Source organism: Cryptomeria japonica, chromosome 7 (assembly GCF_030272615.1).
Source record: "Cryptomeria japonica chromosome 7, Sugi_1.0, whole genome shotgun sequence".
NCBI lineage: Eukaryota > Viridiplantae > Streptophyta > Pinopsida > Cupressales > Cupressaceae > Cryptomeria > Cryptomeria japonica.
In genome coordinates this window covers 389,853,831-389,879,282 of record NC_081411.1, presented here as the reverse complement: position 1 = coordinate 389,879,282, position 25,452 = coordinate 389,853,831, and the positions used below count along the sequence as shown (strand labels likewise).

Here is a 25,452-nt window from a genome sequence, read left to right as displayed (position 1 = left end):
TTTGACTAAGGCAAAACCCTATATAGCCGCCCACACACCCTTTTCAGATATAAGTGCAGGTTTCGGGACTCGGACGACGCCACAGGATACAGATCTGGGAAGAGCAGGTCGAGACAGCACTCCGCATCAAATTGCAGAGCAAAAGACCAGGATAGGGGCGCTGGGCACCGTGGTCCTACCAGGACAGGGGCGCTGGGCGCCCTGGTCCCTGGGACAGAGGCGCTGGGTGCCCTAGTCCTCCAGACAGACAGCATTTTCGACAGTTTCCGATAGTGTTCCAGAGTGCAAAACAGCAGTTTCCGGTACAGTTTTTGGGACAGAATCAGGACAGTGGCGCCCGCGCCCCTGTCCCAAACATTTTCAATCCGATTTTGACTCTGGGTACGCATCTGAATTCTTATTTCATCCTTGTATTTACAGCTATTCATTATTTAATCTCAATTCTGCAATCTTGTTATTCATTTGTATATGCGTTTTGGTATTAGGACTTGAACTTGCATCATTTTATCTTTCAATTTCAACGAAGGAATAGAAATCCTAATAGATATCCCGTGGCTCTCTCTTTCACAAAAAGAAGTAGTCAATTGTGTGATATCTCTAGGCCCTTTCGTATTCCGTAATGTGTGTCAAAAGGTAGGATTAGGGCATGTCAACCTAGTCTCGCTTTTTCCCCTACACATTTTGGTGAACCCGACGTGAATCTATCATTGCTTCCTCTTGCATTGCATTTTTTAGATCTAGATCTAGATTTAGTGTGTTTTCATTTCATTTTCATTAAAAAGGAAAAAAAAAAAAGTGTGTTTCTTTGCATTATGTGTTTAAATTTTATGCAATCTTTTCAAAATGTCAGATTTTTATTTGCAAAATGCTCATGCTTTCGATGATTATTATGAGTATAGCCAAGATGAATTAGATGAAGCTTTAGATGAGTTTTTGAACCCTAAAGATGCCAAACCTTCATTTTACCAAAAACTCATAAACCTTGTTACTATGCCATTTAGGAGTGATGAGAAAGATATGTCGAATGATTCCTCTCAAGGATATATTCCTATCAACTCTTCCCCTAAATCTAGTAACATGGTTGTTTTCAATAATCCCCTCTATGAGGATATGTCTCCTTTTGAATCAAAAGATAAACCTTTTAACCGATATGATCATGCTTTGTTGGATGATGCTCTTGATGACTTTGTGGCTTTATCGAAATCTTTAAACAAGAACAAGACTTCTAAATTGGTTAACATGATAAACCTGAATGAGTATAACAAGCCTCTCTTTGAAGTCCAAGGTGCTTATCCTTCTCCCACCTTTCAAGTTCCTAAATCACCTCTCCTTACTGTCCAAGGAGGGTATGATCATGATTCCTTTCATACTCCGAATAAACCAATCATCACTATGCAAGGAAGAAAACCTATAAGTCCTTATAGTTATGCCAAGCAAATAACTAGAGAGAGTTATCATGCGGTTGCCCATACTTATCATACCAGAAATAATAGGCAACCTAATCCCCCTCCTGTTATTCCAATTTCTCTTCCTAATCCTCAACCAATTCTTCCACAAGCTCCCCATATTTCGCAAGTTATGGGTAAGGAATATGATCTCATAGAACAACTTAAAGCTACCCCTGCTAAGATATCCCTTTGGGATTTGATTCAAACTTCTTCCGCTCATCATGGAATGTTGCAAGATGCCTTGAAAGATTTGAATGTTCCTCCACCGAATACATCTAGTAATATAGCATCTTTGGTTAACTCTATGATGAATCCTAAAGCTCAAATTGTGTTTACCCAAGATGAGTTGCCAACTAGTGAAATTCAACAACAATATGATCCCTTGATGATTGTGGTTATCATGAAAGACACTGCTATAAGACGAACACTAGTATATAATGGCTCTGGCCTTAATGTGTGTAGCATTAATCTATTGCATAAGATGAATGTGGATACGTCTCTTATTGAGCCTAACTCTCATCCCATTCGTGGCTTTGACAATGTGGCTAAGACTTCATTAGGTATCATCACCTTACCCCTCACAGTAGGACCTGTTACTTTGCCTACTCCTATCCATGTTATGTCAGGAAATTTAACATATAACTTGTTATTAGGGAGGCCTTGGATTCACAGTATGCAAGCTGTCCCTTCTACATTGCATAGACAAGTTAAATTTATCTACAACAATAAGACATATACCTTGATAGGTGATACTAATTTCCAAGCTTGTCTACAAACATCTACTTCCAAAGGGGATTCTTCTAAGCCATCCTCGTCTAGTGATGACTGTTTAAACAAGATACCTATCGATGAATCCTCACTCTCCAATGATCAAAATTCTTTGGATGAGTCTGGAGCTCCTGAAGAAGATTCTTCTCGACTTGAAACTACACATAAGAAGGATTTTGATCCTGAGAAGATCCTCGAAGAAGACGATTGGGGATCTCTTGATTTTAATCCCACCTTTGTAGGTGAATATAAGGTTCCTTCTAGAGAGCTTAAAGTTGAAAAGAAGGAAGAAGCTAAAAATCAATCAATCTTACCTGAACCTATGAGTAATAATTTTGTGGCCGCTTCTCAAACTTCTTCTCCTCACACCTCTAATTATGAAGAGTTTGATTCTTTGTCTTATGAAAAACCACCTTCTCTTCCTGAAATGGCTGATCGTTATGGTCGAGGTTTTCGCATTTTTGCTAAGCATGGGTATCATGGAAATGGTTGTGGTGCTCATGAACAAGGGATAAAAGTTCCTCTAGAGACTAATTTTCACAATTATGCCTTTGGACTTGGCTATAATCCCTGCAAATGCACTAAAGCTTCTAAAAGACCATGCATTAGTGTTAATGCTATCTCTACATCTCTATCAATGCAACACCCTGAGTATATTGATGGGGATCCTTTGGGTGACTATGCTTTGGATGTCTTCCCTACCGACGATGCTTTAGCTGAGTTCTTGGGAGCCTATGACACTCTTCCTCGTTATCATCACAATAGGGGATTCCCTTATTGTTTGAACACTGAAGCCTATTTTGGAAAAGAGATTGATAATGATGAGATTGTGAAAGAATTCCCTTAGTTAAAGGACACTCCTCAACAAAGTAATCTTCTCATAAGCGACACCACTGATGTTAAGATGGATCCTTGCAATAAAGAGAAAGTTATTAAAATTGGAAAATGTTTGGATGAAGAGGAACAAAAACAATATGAAGATTTATTGCATGAATTCCTTGAGATCTTTGCTTGGACATACTCTGACATGCCTGGTATAGATCCTAAGATTGTCACTCATAATATTGTCTTAGTTCCCGATGCTAAGCCCGTGAAACAAAAGATTCGAAAAATGAATCCTAAGGTGGCTCTGCTTGTTAAGGTTGAGATTGAAAAGTTATTGGAAGCTAGATTTATCCACCCTATTGACTATTCCCCATGGATTTCAAATATTGTCGCTGTGGCTAAACCAGATAACAAAATAAGAATGTGTACCGATTTTTGAGATTTAAATAAGGCTTCTTTAAAAGATGATTTTCCTCTTCCAAACATTGACATGATAGTTGATTCTACGGCAGGACATGCCTTGTTATCCTTCATGGATGGTTTTTCAGGATACAATCAAATTTTCATTAACCCTCAAGATCAATTCAAAACCGCTTTCACCACTCCTTGGGGTACGTTTTGTTGGATAATGATGCCTTTTGGACTTAAACATGCCAGTGCAACTTATCAACGAGCGATGACCCTTATCTTTCATGATTATATGCATAAGATTTTAGAGGATTATGTTGATGATATTTTAGCCAAATCCATTCTTCGCATGGATCATATTAAAATCCTTTGTCAAATCTTTGAAAGAATTCGTAAATATCACATGCACTTGAATCCCCGAAAATGTGTTTTTGGTGTGGATAGTGGAAAACTATTAGGGTTCATAGTTTCGCATCGTGGGATTGAGGTGGACACTAAGAAAATAGATGCTATTGTCAACATGCCACCTCCTAGAAATGTGTCTCAACTTAAAAGCTTACAAGGAAAGATTCAAGCTATTCGTAGGTTCGTGTCTCAACTTGCGGATTGTACCTTTCCTTTTACTCAACTTCTTAAAAAGGATATCACTTTTCAATGGAACGAAGATTGTCAGCAAGCATTTGAAGATTTAAAAGTGTATTTGGCTAGTCCTCCTATTCTTCAACCTGCCGAACCTTCTAAACCCTTCCTTCTGTATACAGCTTCTTCTTCTCATGCTCTCAGAGCGTTGTTGGCACAACATGATAAAGATGGTAAGGAATGTCTGGTTTATTACATAAGTCGTACCTTACTCGATTATGAGACCCGATATTCTGCGATAGAAAGACAATGCTTGGCCTTGGTGTTTGCGACTCAGAAATTGAGACATTATCTTTTAAATTCAGAAGTCCACGTCATGGTAAAGTTTGATCCTTTGAAGCATCTTTTCTCTAAAACTGATTTATCAGGACGCCTAGCTAAGTGGGTTATGATGTTAACTAAATTTGACCTTAAATTTGTTTCACAAGGAGCAATTAATGGGCAAGCGTTGACTGATCACTTAGTTGAGGCCCCTTCACCTTTCTCCTTTCCTAACCCTGAGTCTTTTCCCGATGACTTCATTCTTTCTATAGAGAAAGATGAAACTTGGGAGTTATACTTTGATGGCTCTAAGTGTCATACAGGATCAGGGGCAAGTGTTGTTCTAATCTCTCCTACAAAGAAATCCATTCCCTTATCCTATCGTCTAAATTTCCTGTGTACCAATAACATTGCTGAGTATGAGGCTCTTATAGCAGGAATAAAAGCAGCCTTAGCTCTGAATATAAAACACATACATATCTATGGAGATTCGCAATTGATTATAAGACAAGTAACAGGACTGTATCAAGCAAAACAAGACAAATTATCACAATATAAAGACCTTGCTATCTCTTTATTGCAAAAATTTGATTCTTATACCACGGAACCCGTTCCTCGAAAAGATAATCGACATGCGGATGCAATAGCATGTGCGGCTTCTCTTGTATCTTTAGAGGACCCTGTGGTTGATCTTAAATTTGTTATTCACAACCTTATTTCTCCAGCTATTGTAGACGATTCTAGTCTGGTAACATGTTGTGACTTTATAGACTCAGATGAATGGTACTCGCATATCGTACGATATTTGACTGATGGTACCTTTCCTGATTCCGCTAATAGGAACACTAGGGCCAGAATCTGCAAGCTGTCTGCTAGATATATCATTCTTTCTAATGTTCTTTACCGAAGGGGTTATGATGGTCTTCTCCTTCGCTGTCTTAACAAATCGGAAATCCCCGTTGCTCTTGAAGAGGCACATTCAGGTGCCTGTGGGGGGCATTTTGGAGGCAAATCCTTGGTTCATAGATTGCTTCGTATGGGATACTATTGGCAAACTATGCAAAAGGATTCCTTTTCATTTGTTAAGAAATGTCATCAATATCAACAACACAATAATCTGATTCATGCTCCTGCACAAGAACTTCATTCTCAAGTAGCTTCTTGGCCTTTCTCCGCATGGGGTTTGGATCTTATTGGTAAAATCTCTCCTCCTTCATCTCCAGGACACACCTTCATTATAAACGCAACAGATTACTTTATGAAGTGGGTAGAAGCTATTCCCCTTCGCTCTACTACTGCTGAAGTGATTTGTCAATTTCTTCTAGAAAACATCATTTCTCGATTCGGGATACCTTCCACTATAATCTCAGATAATGGGACATCATTTAAGAACAAGGATGTGAAGAAATTCCTCGAGAAGTATCATATCAAACATTGATTTTCTACACCATACTATCCTCAATCAAATGGTCAAGCCGAATCATCCAATAAAATAATTGAACAAATTCTTTGCAAAATCGTGAATAAGCATGGTAAGGATTGGAGTAATCAGCTAATCTATGCTCTTTGGGCCTACCGAATGAGTGTACGAATTGCTACGGGAACTACTCCTTATAATCTTGTTTATGGTGCTGATGCTATTATGCCCTTAGAGTTAGAGATTCCATCACCTAGGGTTTCTCTCAAAGGTATAGTAGATGATGACTCTTATAGAGAACAATGACTTCAACAGCTTGAGATGCTTGATGAACAGTGTATAAACGCTCTTGAGCATATTCAAGCGTATCACAAAACTCTACAATGAAGCTATAATGATAAGGTTATTCAACGTTCCTTCTCGGTAGGTGACTTAGTCCTCTATGAGAATCAGCGCAATGTGAATGCCTTACCTGCAGAAAAGGGAAAATTTAGTCCTAATTGGCTTGGACCATATATCGTTATTGAGGATTATGGATCAGGTGCTTACAAAATAGCGGATGTAGACAGTATGCCTCTTAAAGAACCTATCAATGCTATGCACTTGCGTAGATATTATGCTTAATTCTTCATTCTTTATTTATCTTCTTTTCAGTTCTTCAACATTGGATAATATGTTAGTATCTCCTAATTAGAGCAAAATAGAATTAAATGTTATGGTGTTTAATCTATATTGCTTCGTTCTTGACAAGCGTGTCTCTTTACTTTATAGTTTGTCTTGAATTCATTTATGTAAATTGTAAAAGATTTACATTTCCATTATGCTAGCATATTATACAGTGTCTTTATGTGTTAAGTAGAATCGTATCATGTTGTGTTTAAGTTCAAAATTAAATCACATTAGTTATATGATTCTTAGACTTAATGCATAGTTCTTCCCTATCATCAATGTAGTACTTGATTAAATATTTAATTAAGTCACACATGTATCAATTTAATCATGGAGCATTGAGAAATCAATCACATGGAAATTAAATCCTGAACATACATGTACACCTACCAAATGTATTAGATTTAATCAAAGAAAAATATAAATTGTTTTAAGCATTAAAGATAACACATTTGAGACAAAAGAGAAGCATGTATATATACATATATATATGTGGATCGTATACAAATATAGGTCACTATACATCCAAAATGCGACCTCTCCTATATCATAAAAATCATCTCCTATCCCTAGGGCTGGTGGCTAGAGAGTGTCGACTGGACGCTCCCTCCTGATCTGGCCATGAAGGTGGACCCATAGGTGTGTAGCGCGATACAGACCGTGAGTGACTCCGAGAGGAACTCCTACGATCCCTATCCATAAGGATCACGCAATAGGAGGTAGCCTCAGCCTGAGCTGCTGCTAGATCTCGCCGCGCCCACTGAAGGTCCTCTGATAGGACTCTCTCTCTCTCCCTCCATATGTCTACCTGTACTCGGAATGGGGAAAACAAGTCCTCATGCCGACCCGCGTTCCCCTGAGGCCTATAAGCAATCTGTGAGGAACTGGGGATCTGTGCTATCGTGGAAATGTCTGTCACTGCCTGCTGAATCAGGGAACGCCACTCCTGCACATTAGCTATGGCAGTAGAACAGATTCTTGTATTAGTACCATTCTATATCAACAAAACATTAATCAATCAATATAAACCTACTATACCTAGATCTCCCTCATGCCAGTAGGGATCATGATATGGTAGCATCTATGACTGGGAACTACTAGGCTCCCCTCGCTCGAATAATCTATGCACGATGGGTGTAGGCTGGACGGTACTAGGAACAGGTCTCCGTATTGCCTCATGTTCCCCTTGTTGGGGAATAAGAGGAGGATCCAGAGCTATGGTATCATCTCCTGAATGGTGGGGAGCTGCATCTGACTCCTCATCATCATCTCTATCCTCCTCCTCCTCCTCATCATCCTCATCCTCATCCTCATCCTCGGTCGCATCCTCACCTGCATCCTCGTTCTCCTCATCTCTATCTGTGTCCTCCTCCTCCTCGGCACTGGGTTGATCTCCTATAGGTGGATAAGGATCTCCTGCCTCCTCATGACCCTCTCCCTGCTCTGGCTCCTCTGACCTAGATCCCTGGTCCTCGTCTCGGTCTCCATGTCTCCATGGGCCTGGATGGCCTGTAGGGTGATCTGGTGGAAAGATAGGACCTGGATATGATCTCATAAACCATGAGACATACCTACGCTGTGCTCCAGGCTCTGTAGAGTAATCAGTGACTACATCCTGATCAGATCCCTCTATATCTGTAGTCTCGATGTCATCTATCATTGGTCTCGCTACTACTCTAGGTCTGGGAAGGACTCGTAAGTGTCGAGTATAGATGGGCACATCGGCTGGAACACACTGCTCTAGCCCGAATTGCCTCCGTACTCGATCGAAGTAGAATGGGACTATGATGTGTGAATATCATCCCCACAGTAGGCGGTTCCTCTGTAAGCATGCTAACTATCTCTCTATCCCATCCCATCTGTGCATCTGCAGGTAGGGTCTCCACACTGTCACCTCGGCTGTCAGTCTATCAAAAATCACTCTCCAATATAACAGATCTCCAAATCTCCACTCGCTGGTAAGTGGATAAGCAAACACCCTAGGTCGCTCGCTAGCCATACTCAGCGGAAAGCCGACAAGCCTGGTGCATGTGAAGTGCTCTAAAATCCACACCTGTAGAAGTGTGCATGTCATCAAACTAAAACCCTGTCCAAATACATACTCCTCAAGGTCGTGATAGAGATGTGCAAGCATACTCTGACCCCAAGCATACACTCTCCTGTGTCTCTCCATAGATTTGATGCACCATGTGAGACCCCCATGCATGTGCGTACCTCACCCATTAGGGCAGATGACTAGTGCTATGATGGCGATCATAAGGCGTCTCAGAAGGGGTACCTCCCCTGTAGGATGTAAGAGCTAGCTAACCATGATGTGACCTCTCGTCTCGCTCGGCATGACTCTCCCTATGCAATATACCTGCTCTCTCTGATGATCCTCCGCTGACCGATCGGTCGCGTATGTAACAGTCGCTCCTCTGATAGGAAGACGAAGTATGCGGTACACATCCTCAAGTGTAACCGTCAGCTCCCCTACTGGAAGATGAAATGTGCATGTGTCAGGATCCCATCGCTCCATCAATGCCATCAGCATCGCAGGATGGAACCGAATGGCTGGCATGAGGATCGCATACCATAATCCCATGATCGACAATGTGTCTCTCTCTGCCTGAGTCAACCGCGGAATCTGATCTCGCAAACTGTGAAGAATATGTCCCGCCGTATGCTCTCTCATGTATGGGAGACTCTGCAACACAAAAACATAACCGTAATCAGTACTCAATCATCAAAATCGCTCATGCAAACTGTCGAACATCGTATGCCAACCTTGAAATCCCTTTCCAAGCCCTGATTGGGACCATGGTGCCTTGTCAGGGACCATGGTGCCCTGAGGGGACCATGGCGCCCTGAGGGGACCAGGGGGCCCCACAGGGACCATGGCACCCTGGGTGGGGCCCGGGTCAGACTTCAGGGCCTGCAAATGATCACAGAAAAGTCAAACGCAAAAAATCAAAAGTCAAACGTTCAATCAACTCACCTCGTCCAGTGGCTCATCGTCGATCACGGCCTGGCGAAGGATCTCAATCCTTGTGGGATGCTCCAGTTGTCGTGAAGGCATGATGATAGCTATGTGGGCTCTGCTACAATGAACAGTATTCAGAAATCAACAAAGTGACAAATGTAAATGTCACTTTCAAAGTATATACTTTCATTTCTTTATCTTTACTTTTGAAACCCTAATTTTCCTCTATCATTCATTTCATCATAACTTGAGTTTGGGAGATGCGATTTTCGAGCCGTTTGTTGCGTAGGAATCGTATTTTCATTCCCCTACTCTCGGGATGTTCCAAAAAGTGCTCTGATGAAGCCTATTTAGTGAACGTCCCTCATCAATACTCTCTTACACAATTTGTCGCAAGTAAACATGCTACCTTGTTTCACCTCCCTAATAAGCAAGTCGAAACGGGGGGGGGGCATATAGCTACTCACAAATTTCATCACTTTCCTTAGTAAGTATTAGGTGATTTTATGATCTAACGTGTGTTTTGTAGGGTGCGGTTCCTAATTGTGTACTGCAGATACTGCTGGGGGCTTCGTCCGACAACTTATGGATATATCCTTTTTCAAATGATGTTTACTTTTCTATACTTTAGCTTGCATATGCACATAGTACTCATATGACTGCTAAAATGGGGGCTAAATGTAGTGTCGTAAATTGTACGCACTTGCTAGGGTGGTACAATTTCACACCTAGTTTAGCACCTGCCTTAGTGCATTTTACATTTTGCATTGCATTTCTCCTTTAGTACTTAATTAATCAAATTAATTAGGTCTAAGGTCCTATTTCATCGTCTTCTACATCATAAAGTTGGGCCCCTTCGTTAAAGCGTGCCCTTTTCATTTTATTCCTCCAATACATCATTCAATCAAAAACCCTAATTAAGTCCTATTTTGAACTTGGGGGCTTGGTTTCGGGGGTCAAAACATCTCGAAATCACCTGTAACTTCGGGATTCTCTCTAAAATCATCATATCCGATGGCCCTGAAAATTTGGTGAAAAGATGTCGGGACCGTGGCGCCCGGAGTGCACATGGTCCCGGACATTTTTCCCAAAATTTTAGGAGCACAATCCAATCATAAAATAAAGCTTAACCCCAAGAAATTGGTGGGATATTCAATCTCTAGGTCGGCCAAAAGACAAAATTACGACCTAGGGTTTCCTACATAAGAGCTCTCTTTTTTCATTTGAAGGGATCCGATTTTTTGTTTTCAGGAACCTCATATGCAGCGAAAGAGCAGATCTTTGAAGACTTCAACAACATTCAACATTCCTCTATCAAGCACTTATCAAATTCATTCATTCATTTAGGGCTTGGAAGGCATTGAAGAACAATAGGAGATTACCGACTAAAGATTGGCTTGTACCCCTCCCTTGAGGGTTGGGTATGATTTCATGTTGTTTTCATGTCTTTGCATAAGCTTCAATATATCACTTATTCATGCTTTAGATCACTTTGCATCTTGATTTAGAGCATTTACATTATCATTTACAAGCAATTAGGGTTTACTTTCTAGGTTGCTCTAGTTTGCTTTCTTGCATTTTAGGACCTTGCACACACACTAGGTCTGTACACACAATACATTACAACTTGGCTATTCGTGGAGGTGGAAATCACCGAAGTGAGGGTTTGACTAAGGCAAAACCCTATATAGCCGCCCACACACCCTTTTCAGATATAAGTGCAGGTTTCGAGACTCGAACGACGCCGCAGGATACAAATCCGGGAAGAGCAGGTCGAGACAGCACTCCGCATCAAATTGCAGAGCAAAAGATCGGGATAGGGGCGCTGGGCGCCCTGGTCCTGCCAAGACAGGGGCGCTGGGTGCCCTGGTCCCTGGGACAGAGGCGCTGGGCGCCCTAGTCCTCCGGACAGACAGCATTTTCGACAGTTTCCGACAGTGTTCCAGAGTGCAAAACAGCAGTTTCCGGTGCAGTTTTCGGGACAGAATCAGGACAGTGGCGCCTGCGCCCCCATCCCGAACATTTTCAGTCCGATTTTGACTACAGGTACGCATCTGCATTCTTATTTCATTACAGCTGTTCATTATTTAATCTCAATTCTGCAATCTTGTTATTCGTTTGTATATGCGTTTTGGGATTAGGACTTGAACTTGCATCATTTTATCTTTCAATTTCAACGAAGGAATAGAAATCCTAATAGATATCCTGTGGCTCTCTCTTTCACAAAAAGAAGTAGCCAATTGTGTGATATCTCTAGGCCCTTTCGTATTCCGTAATGTGTGTCAAAAGGTAGGATTAGGGCATGTCAACCTAGTCTCGTTTTTTCCCCTACACAATTCCATGAATTTTGATATATAATTTGCCTATTTTCGGTGACAGGGGCATGATTTTTTATTGGCACATTTTTCAAGGCACAAAAATCCATAAAATTGTACCTACAAATGTGTCAAAAAAATTTCGTCAATTTTTTTTTTTACCCTCTTTATACCCTATGAGAGGTTTTTTTTTCTTTTGGTCATAACTTGGTCATACAGAGGCGCTTTTTCAAAAACCTTATATCGTTGAAAACTCTTTCTGAGTTCTATCCAGATTTGGAGGTTTGAACTTTTGATTTTTCTTTTTTGATGGTGTTTTTTGTTGTCAAAGTCAGAGGTTCCTTTTTGCACTCCGAGAGACATAACTTGAGCATCTGAACTCCATTTTTTGCAAACTTTATATCATTGGAAATCTTGTTCTTTGTTCTTTCCATTCATATGAGTTTTCTTTCCAAATTGTGCTCTAGGTATATTTATTTAGTTTTTTGCTTTCAGCACTCTAGTGAATATCTTGAATGTTTAAGGTCCTGGGATCTCTTTATTTGAGTAGGATGTCTCATCTTTGGCTTTTTGTTTCTAGTCTTCTATCTTTTCTTATCATTGTAGCATTTTATTTATGCAAACACACTGAGAAAAAGTGCCACCATGCATTGTATACTTAGGATCTTTGTATACTTAGGATCTTGCACATCTTGTGTCTTATTGTACATGCACTACTTATAAAGTGTCATGGGGGGGGGGGGTTGATATTTGTCTTTTGTTTGCCATCTACCTTTGTCAAGTGAGTGTTCCTTCCATGACATTAGCCTCATGATGTGTGTCAAGTGAGTGTTCCTTCCATGACACTATGTACTTTCTTTGCACCTTCGATGTTCCTGGTTCTTCGTCATGCAATTCTTGTTGGTTGTTCTTTTTAGTGTACCTATCCCTCTCCCTTTTCAACATTATGGGGAGGTTTGTCCTGTTGTTCTAATGCTTCCTTGGTTCGATTGGTCAGCTCTTCAGGCTTTGGTGTTTCATGCCATTTGTATCTTCGAGTTCATTTGTTTGCCTTTGTTTGCCATCTGATTCAAGTAGTGTCATTTGAGGGCACTCATGCAGGTTACAGTCTTCTCTACCTAGTCATGTTCTGTTTTAGTGGAGGTTCTTCAGATCAACAATTACTCTTCGACAGTGTTTGCAGCTATTTCATGCTTCAGTGGTGTTCTTCATTCTCTTATTTTTGTTCCTATCTTCTGGAACACTCTTGTTTGGAGGCTTCTGAGTCCTTCACTTGAGCTTTCATCTCTTCTTGGAGAGGATTTTTGTTCCCACGAGATTTTCTCCTTTTTATCCACTTTACAGAGATTTTATTGTACTTGGGTACCTCATCAGGCCTAGATGTCGAGACCCATTGTTGCTTTCCTGTATTTTTTACATGTTTTTTTAGTCCTTAGTTGTTTTTTAGCTACTCCCTAAGTTCATCTTAAGGGGGGTGTTAGAGTAATCTCTTATTAGCTAATAATTATTTATTTAATTATTAGTCTATTATACTCTACGCTTTAGCTAAACTTAGGAATCTTATAATTCTTTAGGGTTTTTCTCCTTTAGGGTTTCAAGTATCCTTTTATAAGGATGCTCTCTTTGTATTCTAATTAACAATTATAATTATTGAATTGCATTCTTGTTGCACAATCAATATGACTCCTCTTTTCTAGATCTTTGGAGTTTGGGCTCCATAGCTTTTTTGCTTCTCTCCTTCTGTGACAGGTTTGCATGCAGGTGATTTTTGGGAGCTGAAGAGTTGATTTTTCCTCAACCACAATATTATATAAATTAAAATCTATAAAATGAATGGTGACATGTATTGATGAGACTAGAACTTGAGAGCTAGAAACAGTAACTTGTGGTGTTGCTGAGGAATTATTGACTAGTGGTGGCATTGACTCCTCCACATCTTGCATTTCCTCTTCCTATGGAATCTCTCCTTCCTCTTACTCCTTTTTTGTTTCTTCAACATCATGTTCTTTAGTGGCAGGTTGTTGTGCTATTTGAGATGCAAAGGAAGATTCTCCTCCCTTAGGGCCTTTCACAGTGAATTTATATTTTGGAGCTTTCCCTTTTGACTTAGGAGATGGAATTGGTACTGATTCTTGTGGGTCTTCCTTATTCTTAGTTCTTGATTTTGATCTCTTCCCCACATGACCTTCATCATCCTCTTCATCACTAGAACTTGCTGGAAGCTGCTTCATCCTTATTCCCTTCTTCAATAGCCACACATTTGTGTTTGCCATAATGGAAGAAAACCTTGTAGAGATTGACTTGTTTTCCTTCTGCGACCATTGAATAGCAGGCAAAGGAGTGTTAGAAATATTACTTTCATAATACCTTGGATCAACAATATCAGCTAATCTTCCATTGTGTCTGGGATCCTAGCCAAATCTAGGTTCTCTATTTGTTCCAATGTAAGACGACTGAAATCCAATCTTCTCACATCCTCTTCATCTTTGCAATATGCACATACATATTCCAACTTATGTACATGCACATAGCTTCTCTGAATTTTGTTCTTTGTTACGCGGTAATCAAAATTATCATGAGCTTTGAATCTCCTCATTGTGACCCACTGCATCTCTTCCTCCATGTTCTTGTCTTTACGAGAAGTCAACATTGAATACCTACCTATCTCTTGAGGAAATTTAAGACCAGCCTTATGTGATGCAGACTGTCTTTCATGCACATGTATTAATTGCCTACAAATCTCCATCTCAATGATTTTATCTGATGGATATCTTGATAAAATGAATGGAGCACCAGAATAACAACCAACATGGAAGTTGGTGAAGGTCGGAAATTAAAGAAAGACACAACCATACTCACTGACTTTCTCATAAGATGCTTGTGAAAGCCTCTTCTTTTGAAGTTCCTTGTCAAATAGATATTTCCATATATTGAAAAATGGATCATTGATCCTTCTAAAATGTCTTCTCTAGTTGTGAATGGTCAATTGGTAGTAATGATCCCAGACAGGTGTCTTCCTTCTATGCCCTCTTGTAGATAATTCTGGAAAGTGCCTCATGGAGGTGGCTGCATACACTAGGTAAGAGGTCATGTAGAATTTGAGAGCATTTTTGACCTCCTTCATCACTAATTTGTTCTCCCCAATCTATCTTGTCAGTCCCCTTCTTGATATTGGTCATGTATAGGAACATATAGGTTTTAAAGTGATGTGAGTCTGGAATGCCTTTGATTCTTGCAAGAAATATAACTATGTCATTCTTTTCATAGTGATCTTGAGTGGACGCAGGTGTAATGTCCACAACCTCATCAAAGGTTGGTCCTTTGAAAACACTATTGAAAAATTCACTATCTAGGTGGATGACTACATTACCATCAATATCCTTAACCTATCTTGTGTTGGCATCAAAGTGGTTGACAACTACTAAAACAAAATCGAGATCATTGGCTGCCACTGGGAAGGATGCATACTTGTGTAAACTTCTTGCACTAAGGTTTGTCATTCTTGATGGAGATTTTTCAACCCACCCCAAAAACTCTTCCATGTTAATATGTCTGATCTTTGTATCCCCAATATGTTCCACATTGGACTTCACTGAACATTTGGGGAACATTTTCAAGTATTTCTGATGCTTCTACTTCATCTTTTTTCCTCTGAATTTGTTTAGAGAAGGATTAGACATCTACAATGAGCTAAAATTTTGCACCAGAGATTAGTTCATGAGCCAATTACATCATCAGACTAATGACTTCGCTATTAAAAATGAAGTTTGAAGGTCCAAAAAGGACTTAGGCAAAAAAGCAGGAAATCTGGCATATCGGGTTTTAAAACCCAATCTGTAGATAAGCAGGTTAAAATATTGTAGGTTAGATTTTAAAACCTGATCTGTAGGTGGAAGGGAAAAAGGATGTAGGTTGGGGTTTAAAACCCAACCTGTAGATAAGTAGGTTAAAATATTGCAAGTTGGGTTTTAAAACTCGATCTGCAGGTGGAAGGGCAAAAGGACATAGGTTAGGGTTTAAAAATCGACTTGCAGTTTGGGTAAATCAATCAACATGTTGGATTTTAAAACCCGACATGTCAAGGGAAAATCATGAACCCACAAGTCAGGGTTTAAAACCTGACCTATGCTTTTGGCAAGAAAAGACCAGCATGTCGGGTTTTAAAACCCGACATGCCAAAAGGGAAAAAGCAATCGGCAGGTTGGGTTTTGCCAAAGGGCACAAAAATTCATGCATGTCGGAGTTTAAAATCTGACATGCAAATCAATGAAATAACCAAGGCACATTGGATTTTGAAACCTGACGTGCCCTTTGGGTAGGTTTAGATCACATTTTGGGCTTTAAAGCTTGTCGTGCGACTTGGAAAGAACAAGATGAGAATGCCAGGTTATCAAGCTCGACATGCATAAGGGAAAAACACAACAATGTCAAGCCAAAACAATGATCAAAGAGGAATAAAAACAAAAGCACACTGACAGTAAACCCTAGCTTGTGAAAAACAGAAAGATATGATGAATAAAATGAAGGAAAGGTGAATAATCATACCTATTTTCACTGAGAATCGAAGATAACACAATAAAAACATTGAAATTAGGAAACCAAATGCACCCTCTTGACCAAAACCCTCTTACAGAGATCAGGAATGCTAGAAAATATGTTTAAAATGCTAATTAAAGCATTAAAAATGAATTTATAAGCCAAGTTTAAAGTGCATTAAATGCACTTAACTTAGCACGTCGTGTTGTAGGTTTGGTTTTAAAACACGACTTATCAATCAATAGAGCCTACAGGCCTTTTAAAACTTGATCTGCAGTTAGGTTGGGGAAAACCTGACCTGCACAAAAGGTAGATCAAAATGCACTCCAGGTTTTAAAACTTGATGTGCAAAGAAAAACTCAAAGCAATGCATTTCAGGTTTTAAAACCCCAAGTGCAAAAATAAGAGGTTTTTTTAGGATAAGCCAAAAACATGAAAAGATGCAAAACAAAGATGAGAACTTACATGACTTACAAGGTAAGTTGACTGACCTTGGAGGTCGTGAGCTATGAAATAGACAAGTTTAGTAGGGGTTGTCCCATGATTCAGTCCTACTGAAATCGACAACAACACCACTATCTCTTATAGATTGATGACCCCCTTGATTGGAAGAAGCATATTTGGAATTCACATCTTATCCCTAAAGTCAACTTTTTCTGGTGGGTGGCACTCCATAATAAAATTATTACGCTGGATAACCTCCACAAGAGAGGATTCCAATTTCCCAATAGATTTGTCCTATGTAAATTGAATGTTGAAAACTCTTCACATCTTTTTCTACATAGTGACTTTGCCAAAACCCTTTGGGATATGGTTTGTCATAAATTTGACCTGCAATGGCCTATGAAGGAAAGCTTGGTGCAATTATTGCAGGAATGGGGTAGATCATCCTACAACCCCCTTGTTGGCCAGCTCTGGAAACAAATACCACCACACCTTGTCTAGTGTATCTAGAAAGAAAGGAACAACAAAGTTTTCTAGGGAATTGAAAACTCTGTTGTGTTGGTCTTTCCAGGATTTCTTAAGCTACCGATGGAAAATATTTTAATTATTTCAGTAAAACTACCCACCAACCCTCCTTCCACTATTGATTATGAAATTGCTCGCAAATGGAACCTTCTAGATTCCTTTGCTGCCTTTGACAATTGAAAACGCATTTGGAGGCTCAACACTAAATAGAAACCTCTTGATTGGAGTTACACAAAACTTAATTTTGAGGGCGCTGCTTGGTAGGGTCTGGCTACTAAGGGTGGAATCCTAAGAACTCATATTGGAGATTTGGTTGCAGCTTATGCAAGTAATTTAAATGGCCATTCCAGCAATCAAGTTGGGGTGGAATCTTAAGAACTCATATTGGAGATTTGGTTGCAGCTTATACAGGCAACTTAAATGGCCATTCCAATAATTAAGCTAAAGTTATGACTTTGCTATGGGGCCTTCGCATCGCCCTTTCCATTGGGGTCAATACAATTTCCATTGAAGGTGACTCAAAGATGGTAATTGATGTTGTTAAAGGGTTGAATATAATAAACTAGTCTATTGATGCTATCATTAGAGACACATTCATACTTTTATCTTCCCTTGACTCCTTCCTGCTAAATCATACCTGCAGGGAAGGTAACAATGTGGTGGATTCCATGGTGGCCCTTGGTCTTAATTTGCATGGATTGAGATGCTGGAGAATTCACAACTCCTTATTGAAGGAGAGACTAATAATACTACCTCTAATGGACACAAAATCCACTAAGCTTTTCCCTCATTCCCAATGCACTACCTCTGAGGGGTGGACGAGGGAATTTTTGAATTCAAATAATTGTAGCCTACAGCCTAGCGGTTCCAATGGCTATTTGAGGTGGATTTCCATGCATGCCACAAAATATTATACTCAATTTTTACTCATTTTTTGGCACTGTCGTTTCATCCTCATGATGATGCAATTCACTTGTGTGATGATCTATAAGGGTCATATGGAGGATCGTATGACCAGAGGGCAAGTTAAAGATTTTCTAACAAGTGACAGCTTGGAAAATGATGAGTTTTTTTGCTCCGACTTCGAGATGGCAATAATTATTTTGTTTAACGTCCCTTCAATTGGTTGGGAGCATGCTTCTCCTAGTCTGGCAAATTATTGCAACAATTATTTTGCTCAAGGGTTGCTTTATGCCTTATTTTTTTATGGCAATGAAATTTTTTATTTCTTCAAGGCATTGCTCTCTTATTTTTCATTTTCATGCTAAAAACTAAGGAGAAAAATCCAACTATCTATTCTAAGGAGGTGGAAATGGGAGGTGACAGGGTTTGCTATGAGCTTGACAATTTAAAGGACTTCAAGAAGGATATTGTCATATGGAACTATTGCACTGAGGTAGGCATGACAGATTTTATGGAATGCCTTAAGGGGAATGACGAACAACTTTCTATTTAATTTGTGACTTCATGGAATATTAGGCTTGTTGTGGTGGGTGGTATTTCTTTTGAAGTCACGAAGGAGGTCATTGCAAAGGCTGCAGGCCTTTCCCTAGAGGGAAGAAGGTGGAAAAATAGCAACCATACTACCAATAGTGAAGGAATCAACAGATTTTTCAAGGGAAGTAAACCCTAGTGAAACTCCAAGGCATATTCGACAAGGAGGAATTCAAATACCCCTGAGATGTGGCATGTCTTCTTATCATGAAATATTTTACTTTGGAAGGTCATCATAAAATCTTTAACTATTATGACCAGTCTCTTCTTAACCATTTTAGAAACAATGAATTACTATGTTTGTCATTTTATTTAATTCATTCTATGGATAGCTCCATCAAAGATTCCCTTGACCCCAAAAATGAAGGTAAACCCCCGATTCTCCTTCACCAAGGCTTAATCTATAGGAATAGGATATACAACTACCATCTATCCTTTTTCCCTCCCAGGAACATAATGCTAGTTTAGCCACCCCTCCCCGCTTCCCTCCCTTTGGCAGCTTATGCTTATGGCTTTACCCCCCCCAATATTTTTTCAGCTTTCCAATGAGGCTTTCACCTCCCCTATGGTTCCTTCATCCTCTGTCACCATTACTAAATTAATCCCTTCTTCTTGCCTGTCCATTGTGGGACAAGACAAGACTTTTTTGAGCTCCAAAAGCAAAGGAAAGGCCAAGAAGAAAAAAAGAATTATTATAGATAATTCCAGCTTTGAACGGTCCAAAGAGGAAGACCCCATTGATGATGATATCGGTAGATGAAGATCTCGCAAACTAGCCTCTAAGGGATTTGTGGATAAGAAGGTGGAGGCTTACACTCACATGACCACTAAAGAACATATGGAGGAGGGTGATGAAGGGAAGATTGTTAATAGCCCCAAAAAAGATGAGAACCCCACTGCCAACATGGACTTTGCGGGCCTGGTGGACCTTGTCCCCTTAATGGGACCCAACTCCCCTCAACTTTTGGAGACCCAAATGAATGTAAATCTAGATAATATCATTGAGGGACTGGAATCGGGGCTACCCTCTAACCCTGATATCCTGAAGAATGACGTGGACCTCCTGGAAGGTACTGGCAAAGAGAGGAAGGTTAAGTCCAAAAAGAAAAAAGATAAGGATGGGGATCCCAAAGATGAGGGAATATAGAACCCACTGATTCCACGTAGGAGGAGCTACAAAATCCCAATACCCATAGGCCCGACCTGGAGCAAGAAATCTGAAAAACTAAAAGAGGAACTTAGGATTATTAACAATAAACTAGACGTAAGAGACAAACAACAAGTCAGTATCAATAAGTTCTGCATCAGGGTCCTACACAGTTCAACTTTGACACTCTCCCTGCTTCGCGATAGAACAACTGAAGATGAGAATGATAGGCAAGCATCCAAGGATCTCTTTGAATTCCTCTTCGAGGACTTGGAGAAGGTCATTAGCATAACAAGGGCTAGTAATTTGGCCCCTTAGTTTCTAGGTTTTTGTTGTTTAGTTTATTCTGAGGTATGCCCTTATTGCTGTTAATTACTGTTGAACTCTTGTTTCTAGTTTTTTTGTTGACTTTCATTTGAACTCTCATTTGGTTTTTTGTTGTTAATGTGATGTTGATAGTCATAGACTATATTAAGGGTCAGTGCCCTAGATATCACTTCTTTTTTAATAAAAAACAAACACTTTTTTGTAACATAACATCTTGAGAGACTTATATATTTATGTTCATCCATTTATAAACTATTTTATATGTAATTTTTTCACTAATTACTCATTGTATGTAATTCTTAAGTTACTCCCTACTAATCCTCTTTTAGTTGAGTACTATAAACTACAGAAAATAAGTAATGTGTGATTAACCGATTTCCCTCTAAGATACACTTTTCATACTTTATAGTCAACATTTGTGAACCTAATGATTGTGAATTAACATAATAATGGATATATTCAATCTTAAGAGCTAATTGTATATCATTCCGAAGAAATTTCTAATTACTTGTAGAATATTTATGTTGTAAAATTATGAGATACATGCTAATTTAAAATCTCATAATGAATTATAACTTTTTTCTTCATTGAAAAAATGAATTCTATTACAAAATTGAAACACTTTCTTAACTAGCTTCTTTGTAATTATAAACTAAATTACATTCTTCTAAATTCTCATTTTACAAATAAACAACTATTGAACAATTATTATGGAGTTTATAAAAGACCAAAAAGAACACAAATAAATCAACTAATTAAGCGTCTTTCTTATAGTTTTCTAGCTAGAAAATTAAAGCCAAAAAAAAAAAAAAAATTGAATTAAAAAATAGCTAGTCAACCTCTTATAAATAACTACTAAAAACATTATACATCTTGTAAAAACAACTAACTTTATCTAAAATAACTTATCAGTTTATAAATAAAAATCTGTAAATTATCTTTAAAAAAATAATTGTACCCAAATTTCCAATGACTTTAGTAGCATATGACTTCATCTACACTTGTCTATTATTTTTATCATAAATAGGGACAATTTTAGTAGCAACTTCATCTTTGTACAATCCATCAACATTAGTAGTTTGACTTCATTACCATCACTTAATTTCATCAATATTCTATAATTTGATATTAGATTTTGCTACAATTTGATGTGGTGTAAAAAATTAAAAAACAACTATTAGTTATGATCCATTTCCTTTGGAATGTTAAGAAGGTGTAGAGATTGAGAATTTAATATTCTAAAGAAAATGGATTTTGTTGGAATGATGAATTTGGTATTCAATTATCTTGTTTGTCCAGTGGAAAAAATCTTAATACTACCACATAAAGTGATTTAATAATTTACACATTTTTTTATACTTAGCATACAATTATATACCACATAGGGAAAACAATCACAATCAATTAAAAAGAGACATTCATTATTAATGAAACAATATTGAAATTAAGAAAAAAATATAGAAATGGTAATAAAATATCAAATCATTTTTATTCAAATATTTATTATAACTATTAATAAAAGTGAAAAATAAAGAATAAAAAAATCTTACAAATAAATTATAATTCAAATAATTTATATTTTAAATTTATTTGATTAACACGTTTATACGATTACATTAAAAAGCTTTTTTTTTAGTCTTGTGTAGATTTGAAGATTATTTCTTCTTGTTTGAGTTTATTGGATAGCCGACTTGTTCAGTCAACCTAAAAGATTAAAGATTATGAAAAGCTCGTCCTGTTAAAAATTAAAAATTATGAAAAATCTATCTTCACAAAATCCATGTTGTGAACACCTAAACAATATTGATTTCATTAGGTTATGTAAGACAAGGGATTGTGGGCCATTTTGCGCACCAAAACGATCTCGCATTGACTACTTTTTTGCCACCCGAATTTTGGAAACAGAAAGGATAATAATAGACTAGGTTGTACTTTCCGTTTCTATTATTCTTCCTTTCACTTGAATCTTCATGCATGTGACAACTAGGTACGCAAATATTGACTAAAAACACTTACTTTTTAATGGATAAAAATAAATCATCAGTAATAACGAATTAATATTGAATTAATAGGTACATGAATTAATATTGACCTTAAGTGCACCAATACTTATCTGGTTCACACAGCACATTTCATACCACCGTTTGTGAGCCGCAAGACAGGTGGTGGTTACGTCATGCCATGTGCTGTAGGGTCCATCGGGAGTCATTACGTGGAGATTTAAGATGAGTGTTTGTTTCTAAACATAAAAATTAAATATTAATGAAGCCACTGTTTTCTGTAGCTAGCCACACTTGTCTCCAAGGTTTTGATCATTTAATGCTTCCCATTTTCTATAAATGTAACTCCCAATCCTCCATTTTTATCAAGGCGATTTTTCTGTATCTGTTGTAGATAGTGAAACGATCTGAATTTTGGAGAGTATTTCCAACAATAATACATCCATGTCTCAAACAACTCGTTTCAGGCTTGGGAATATGTACCAGAGGTCCAGGCATGAAGTACAGATCAATGGGGTGAGGCAAAGTCTGTCAGGCATTACTAATGTTGAATTCGTTGCAGACGGGGTTGTCGAATTTGAACACAGCTCAACAATAACACCCGAGCAGATCGGTATATGTTTTCCATAATCTATTCCTTTGTCAAATGAAGCGGGTGTTGTTCAAGTAAGAATTAGGGGGCTTGAATTGCTTACTCCTCTAATATACCGACCAAATAATGATGTAATTTAATGTCCTGTGTCCTTCCTTGTTACACCCAGGAAACGAGCTGAAAAAACTGAGATTGCGGCCCACTCTTCTCACGGTTGTACTAAAGCAATGATGGATGGTAAGCCAGTATTCCCTTTTATTTCTTTGTTTTCCTCTGTGAAAATTGGGCCTCCATTAAGGCCTCCTATGGATTTGGGTGATGTGGATCGAGGAGATTGCAGCAGAGGTGTGTGTGTGGGCGGGCGGGCGGATGCAGAACAGGCGGGCGAATCGGACCGGGCCGGGCCGGACGGATGCAGAAGAGGAGCGCGAGCGGGCAAGGTGGGGATGCAGGGGAGGCTGACCAGCGGGCGGACAGATGCAGGGGAGGAGTGCGGGCGGTGGATGCAGGATGGAGAATTGAAGCTCTGCCGCAGAAGAGGAGTGTGGGTGGGCAAGGTGGGGAGGCAGGGGAGGTGGGGGACTGGCTGGCAGGCGGGCGGGCGGATGCAGGGGAGGACAGGGGAGGAGTGCGGACGGTGGCTGCCGGATTGCCCGGGAAGATTGAAGCTCTGCCGGATGGTTGGGGAGGGATGAATCTACCGGATGACCATGGAGGAGGGCAAGCTGGTTGGCATATGCAGGGGAGGTGGGCGATCTGGCCGGATGAGGGGAGGTGGACGGACTGGCCGTAGGATGTAGAACAGGTGGCCGGGCTGGGCCGGAAGGATGGAGAAGAGGAGTGCGGGCGGTGGATGCCGGATGCCCCGGGAGGATGGAAGCTTTGTCAGATGGCTCAGGGAGGATGAAGCTCTGCCGCAGAAGAGGAGTCCAGGCGGGCAAGGTGAGGATACAGGGGAAATGGGTGGGCGGGCGGATGCAGGGGAGGAGTGCGGGATGGCCTGGGGAGGGATAGAAGCTGTAGGAAATCAATAGAACAGTAAGTGCACTTGCATCTGTTGAAGTGGAGACAGCAGCAGGGACCAACCGCACCAGAGAGGTGGAGGATGGGCGCGCAAGGTGGGGATGCAGGGGAGGTGGGCGGGCGGATGCAGGTGATGAATGCGCTCGGTGGATACCGGATGACCGGGGAGGACTGAGCTCTGCCGGATGGCCGGGGAGGGAAAAAGCTCCTCCGGATGGCCAGGGAGGAGGGCGGGCTGGTTGGCAGATGCAGGGGAGGTGGGTGGACTGGCCGACAGATGCAGGGGAGGTGGGCGGACTGGCTGGAGGATGTAGGGGAGGTGGGTAGAGTGGCGGGCGGATGCAGGGGTGGTGGATGCATGCAGCAGAGGAGGAGGGCGCATGCAGCTGAGGTTGGGGGGAGGAGGGTTGGTGTAGGGGATAAGTGAGGCGGGGGATGAGTTGTGGATGATGGGCAGGCCGCAGGAGTAAGGTTTTGCAGAGGTTTGGGGGAGCTGTTTTACTGATTATAGTAACATTTTTTTTGTTTCTTAAATCCTCCTTCTTGTGCAGGAATAAACGGAGCCAAATTCGACGGTCGACTCTGCCAACTGCCAAGCATATCAGCAGTGTCAAGTGCAAAAGCTTTTTGTTATGGCTTCTGTTTTAGTAAAGGAAACAACAAATATAGATGAGATTGTACTTCCAGTTCCAATTTGCAGTGCATTGTAGTTTCGTTATTTCTGTGCACAATAAGGAAAGCTTCTTTTGATAATCAACAGTGTAATCATATGCTAATATTCTATAAAAGGATGCGTACAAAATTAAGTGTTTTATATTTAGCTTTCACTTTTTATTAACGGAAATAGTCGGTACTGGTACTTACGGCGGCGGATCTATTTTTTTACAATTACAAGGAATTTGTCGGTTTGAGTACTCACGTGCACAAGTATATTATTAACCTATAATAAGATAAGCATTAAATAATAGCGCGAAAAAACGTGACAGCAAAATTTGCACCTTAATTTCATTGCTTTTTCCAAGTGGTCTGCCTTCGCTTTTGGAGCCGAACGAATCAAAATTCGAGCGTTTTTATTTAATATTATTTAATATTATAAACCTGATAATACTCCTACATTAATTCAGGAGTGGGGATTTATAAAAATTAAATCTTAAGGATATAGAGGTTCAGCTTTAAGATATGGAAATAAAATGTTTTGATTAGTATTAAAAAACAATTTCGATTTTAATTATTGTGGCTTAATGTGTCAAGTGAATGCAACGTCAAAGGTTGAACTTAAAAAATGTATGTTTAAAAAGTTGCTTGCCTTTGTTAATATTGGAGGATGTTAAGGCAATTTATTTTAAAGATTTTTTAAAAATAATTGTGAATTATATTTATAATAATTTTGAATTATATTTCTATTTTCAATTTATATGATATGTTTATATTAATAATATAATCATTAAAAAATAAACTATAAAGAGTATTTATATCAAAAGTAGTTCAATAGTTATATCAATTGTAATTTATATATAGTATTTTATAATTTTAACAAGGACTTTGTTGTTAAATTTATAAATACTTTATTAAAAAATTAATGCAATATCATAAGTGTGTACTAATCATTATTAATCTTTCAATGTCTTACTACAACATAAAAAATTTGTACT

General features: G+C 39.3%; 1 long non-coding RNA gene across 1 annotated transcript; it reads left to right on the top strand.

The window, feature by feature from the left end:
* The first annotated feature begins 22,539 nt into the window (after positions 1–22,539).
* LOC131857185 (uncharacterized) lies at positions 22,540–24,562 on the top strand. The gene is made up of 3 exons (XR_009358590.1): positions 22,540–22,798; positions 22,947–23,014; positions 24,352–24,562. It is a non-coding gene; the product is annotated as an uncharacterized LOC131857185 (long non-coding RNA).
* The last annotated feature ends 890 nt before the right edge of the window (positions 24,563–25,452 follow it).